The sequence below is a fragment of the Heloderma suspectum genome, chromosome 17 (assembly GCF_057233095.1).
Source record: "Heloderma suspectum isolate Gila_16-S chromosome 17, 16-S_ref, whole genome shotgun sequence".
Classification (NCBI taxonomy): domain Eukaryota; kingdom Metazoa; phylum Chordata; class Lepidosauria; order Squamata; family Helodermatidae; genus Heloderma; species Heloderma suspectum.
Window position 1 is genome coordinate 11,516,026 of NC_139474.1, and position 5,534 is coordinate 11,521,559.

The following is a 5,534-nucleotide window of genomic DNA, read 5'->3' on the forward strand; positions in this document are numbered from 1 at the left end:
AGAGGCTCCCCGTCCACCGAGGTGCATTCCGGGATTGGTAGTCCTCGCACTGTCAGAGCCCCGCAGAAGCCGGCGCAAGCTTACAACGCTCGGACTACAACCCCCAGAGTGCATAGCGAAAGGGGAGATTTCCACGGTGAAAAGGGACCATAGCAGCGCCATCATCTGGATTGGCTTTCTCCATCGTATGAGGACGAGCCATGGAGCCAGTAGCCAATCAGAAGGAGAGGAAGGAGGAGCTTGAACCCCGTGATTGCAGTGAATTGGCGAATGGGGAAAGAGGGGGGATTGGAAGAGGGGGAGGGAAAAAGTATACCGCTGAACGTGTTAACCCAATAGTGTGGGAGAAGGATTAAACAGTGGTGCTATAACCGGTGGGGTTTTAAATCAGGGCTGCTAGCTTTCGAAACTCACAGGGTTCTTCGTTGGGAGAATGTTGTGTCATTAAAATTGAGCTGTTTTGATCATGATCATAGAATCATAGGATAGTAGGGTTGGAAGGGGCTTATAAGACCATGATTGTGAAGTGCAGAGAAGAGAAGAGGCCGGTCCGGTTCACATTTGTAGCATGCTGGGATATGGTGAGGGAGCTAAGTATACAAGAACGTACGAAGAGCCCTGCTGGATCAGAGCAAGGGTCCCTCTAGTCCAGCTTTCTGTTCACACAGTGGGCAACCAGCTGCCCATGGAAACCCATAAGCAGGGCATGAGCACAACAGCACTCTCCTGCTCAGGTTCCTCAGCAACTGGTATTCGGAAGGATACTGCCTCTGATACTAGACGTAAGATATAGCCATGACTAGTAGCCATTGATAGCCTTAAGGAGCACTCCTGTGCATGTTTAGACAGAAAAAGGCCTGCTGGCTGGGGAATGCTGGGAGCTGTAGGCCCTTTTTCTGTCTAAACATGCTTAAGATTGCGCCTTTAACCTCCATGAATTGGTCTAAGCCCCTTTTAAAGCCATCCAAGTTGGCGCCCATCACTACATCTTCTGGAAGCAAACTCCTTGGGTTTAACTGTGTGAAGAAGTTCTTCCTTTTGTCTGTCCTGAATCTCCCACCAACCATTCTGCTTCATGGGATGACCCCATTCGGTTCTAGGATTATGACTTCTCTGCTTTCTCCACACCATGCATAATTTTATACATCCCTATCATGTTCCCTCCTTACGCGCATTTTTTCTAAGCTAAAGTCGTCCACAGAACAGTGATTTAAATTAGCATCTGTGAAAATGTCATGCCTATGGTTGGCAGGGCAACATTTCATTTTTAAAATCTTTACATGTGGGCCAGAGTCTTCCTAACTTGTGCAAAGTGCCTTTTCACCTATGAGGAGTAAAGTGAAAAGAAATACCCCAAAGGGGCAGACACAAGGCATCTCAACATGTACAAAGTGGTCTCCCTCATAAAGGGGACTCATTCCTGTTTTTAAAATGCGGGCGAGAATCCTTAAGTAATAGCTTCTGGCACAATCTTCTTCCAAGTGCTTTACTTAATTTATTTCATTATGTATTCATTACATTTTTATACTGCTGTTGTATGAGTGGAACACAATGGATCACACTAGACATGGATAAGACTCCTGGATCAAAAAGTGCTTTACTGCATGGCCAGAAAGGCACTCTGTCAGTAAAGGGGCAGAGAGCCCCGAATGTTCAGTGAGGCAGGCTTTTATACAGTGAAATACGTCACATATAGGGAAGAACTCTAGCCATGCTCTACTACACACATTACTTGGAGGCATACACACACTCTGTTATCTGGAGAGGAACTGAACGTTCCCTCCCTGGACAAGGTGGAGCTTGCCAGCTGCTGACACTCAATTGCTGCACGGAGTACCATGTTCGCAGCCTGGGACGGAACCCATCCTCCCTAACAATTCCCAGAGCAGCTGCTGACAGGCTGTAATCTGCTTCTCACAGCCTGTGGAGCCAAGGCAGGATGACCTAGCGTACAAACATGGAGGAACTCTGGCTAAGACTAAATACAAGCACAAGCATCTGTTGGACACCTTATGCAGATGCCAAACACACTCTTACAACTGTGTTGCTATTCTGGGGTACACACAACACATTAGGGGTGAGCTTTAAAGGATTATTTCCACAATTCTCCCTTTGATCCAAATCATACTCTTAGTACATTCTTGGATCATGAATAGAAGTCTTGTAAGTTTTAAGTGATGGATTGGATAGCTGGACAGTTCAATATGGGGGGGACCCACTGACAGGCATGGCTGCATACTGGCCTGTAGGAAGGTGACAGCACTTATATAAAGGAGGGACAAGGTTTACAACATCGCACAAAGCATGGAATGGCAATTACTAACACAAGTATAATAGCAATTGCAATAACTAGTTTTCTTACCCAAGCAGTAGAGGGAAGCCAAGAACTCAGCCAATCTCCAAGGGTATCTTTATCTACTTGTGAAATATCTTTAGAGATTTTGTTTATATTATTAAGGTGGTGCAAGATTCCAGGTTGGTTGTGTTATTCATGTGCAACACTCATTTCAATTAAAGCACACACACCTCCTTGCGAGGCTAGTAGGGATGGTGGAGAATTTCTCCACGAATCTTCGAGAGGCCGAGCGCCGAGGCATTCGGCCCCCCCGAAAGTGTTGGGGAAATTCTCTGCCGCCGCCCCCCCCCGGGATGGGACTTACCTTCAGCGAATGTCCCTCTCGGCGGCGGGTCCCGGCAGCGGTTTGGCGGCGTTTCGTCGGGGGCAGGGGGGGCGGCCAGTCTCCCGACCGGCTGCCGCTGCTGCCATTACAAAATAAAAAAGTAAAAAAAAAACAAAAAACCCCACACCCGTGATAGGCTATGTGACGATTTACGTAGCCTATCACGGCTAGATTTCCAAAGTCAGCCGTGATAGGCTACGTAAATCGTCACGTAGCCTATCACGGGTGACTTTGGGGGGGGGAAAGAGCACGTACGCAAATGGCGGCGGCCCATTGGCGCTGCCATTTGCGTTCCTTATTTTGGCACGTCTAGTCTACGTAAAGATTTACGTAGACTATGGCGAAAATAAGGGCAATGCAAATAGCGTTCCCTTATTTTCACCGTAGTATACGTAAATGTTTACGTAGACTAGACGTGCCAAAATAAGGAATGCAAATGGCGGCGCCCATGGGCCGCCACCATTTGCGTACGCGCTTTTTTTTTCCAAAGTCACCCGTGATAGGCTACGTGACGATTAACGTAGCCTATCACGGCTGACTTTGGAAATCTAGCTGTGATAGGCTATGTTAATTGTTACGTAGCCTATCACGGGGCTGTTTTGTTTTTGTTTTTACTTTTTCTTTCGCGGCCGGGGAGACGGGGCGCTTCTCCCCAGCCTGAATTTCAGCCGGGCGAGGCGGGGCGCCTCCCCCCGCAGCCTGAATTTCGGCCAGGCGAGGTGCCTCCCCCCCCTCACCTGAACTTTGGGGGGAGAAGCAAAGCGCCTCCCCCCCACCGCGAAAAAAGCTGCGGGACAAGGTAAGTCCCTTTCGTACATCCCTAGAGGCTAGGAGGTAGTCTAGAGCTAGCCGGTTTTGGAAGGCTACCAGGCACACCTCTGCTAGTTAGGGATGTTAGAGAATTCCACCATGGATCCCAGGGAGGCTGAATTCCAGTGAATTCGGCTCCCCGGAATCCGTGGTGGAATGGAGCAACCCACCCCACCACCCCGCGAAAGCCCTGCGAAACGGAGCCTACCTGGCTGCGGCTCTGGTGGTGGCGGTGGCTCCGGCGGCGGCTCCAGCAGCTGCTGGGCTCTGGCCGCAAATGGCAGCTGCTATGCCGGCCACCATTTGCGTCCCTGGCAAGCCATGATAGGCTACGTAAGTATCTACATAGCCTATCATGGCTCAGGGCAGGGGCGCAAATGGCGTAGCCGCTGCCATTTGTGTCCATGTCTTTAGCCGTGATAGGCTACGTATATATTTACGTAGCCTATCATGGCAAAAGACAGGGGTGCAAATGGCATAGTGGCTGCCATTTGCGCCCTGTCTTTTGCCGTGATAGGCTACGTAAATATATACGTAGCCTATCACGGCAATGGGAAGGAACGCAAATGGTGGCCGCTGTAGCCGCCGCCATTTGCGTCCGTGTCTTTAGCCGTGATAGGCTACGTATATATTTACGTAGCCTATCACGGCTAAAGAAACAGATGCAAATAGCGGCGGCTACGGCGGCCGCCATTTGCGTCCCTGTGCAGCGGCCGGATGTCCGCTGGCGGCCCCGTGGAGTTGCCGCAGAGCGGATCCAGCCAGGGAGGACTCTGGGGGGAGTGATGGAGCGCCTCCCCGTCCTCCAGCAGACGCCGCCATCGGAACAAGGTAAGGGATTCGTACATCCCTACTGCTAGTTCACTGCAGAGGGATTTGGTAATTACAACACTTTCATTAATGAACTGAGTGAGGGATTCAGATAGAGCACAGATGTTGGCATAATTCTTTTCAACACCATATGTAGGTATGAGGTCACGACCAAACCCACCCGACTGCGTTTGTTGCATTGGCGGCCCTGGGGAAGGTCTATGAGTGTGACAAGTAATAACTTGCATACCTGGCACAACAAGCCCTGGGGCACATTGCCATGGGGCACTCAAGGATGGGAGCCAAGCGTTGCTGTGTGCCTGCATAACCACTAAACTCCCACTGGCAGCTCCAAAGTGGAAATAGCGTCATTCTGTGTAAAGGGATAAAAGAGGTTATGAGAAACAATTGCCCAACCGTTAACCACATCTGCCCCAACTTAGGTAGAAAAATTGCTTTCTACAGTCCAGTTTTTCCTCATCGAACTGTAGTGATATGTTGCAACTGTGGTGATGTACATTGGACTAGTTAGTGGGGAGGTAGGTAACACAAAAGGGGGCAACAACCTCACCACTTAAGGCCAGTCTGGTCTGGCCATTCATGTCAGGAGATGTCAAGTTTAACTGTCGTGCTTGTGCCAACTGTGAAATGGTTGTTGGGACACCAACTAGAGGGACTCCATCATGGCTGTGAGTAGGGGTGTGAGCACAGACATAACAAGGGTGGATTATCTTGGCAGCTATAACTCTCAATAAATGTAAATATGTGTTTGGACCTTAACTCTCAGGATCTGGGTCAGGTGTTGGGGTGACTGTCCGTTTTTTGAACACATCTGGGATGCCTTTATCTACAGGTGGGGAAGTAGTCTCGGGGCGGGGGAGCCCATTTCTTATTTAATTCTTTTTTGTAATCAGTAACCCAGCTTTCTCTCCCCTGCAGAAAGTATACTCATAACTTTGCAGTATGCGCTGGGGAATAGGTTTGGCTGCAAAAGCAGGGCATTGTGCTTTACAGTTAGTAACCACACGCGGTTGACTTCTGACTAGAATTGTTAGGTACAGTAAAGAAACATGCTCAGGACAAGCGCTGTCATTTCAACTTGAGTCCATCTAGGTGTGTCGCCTGCCATGATGCGGCACACCCTTCGTCTACTTCTGGCACACCCTTGTCGCAGTCAGGTGGCGTAGCACCGTTCCCACGAAGTCCATTGCTATCTGCTTCAAGTCCCCCTGT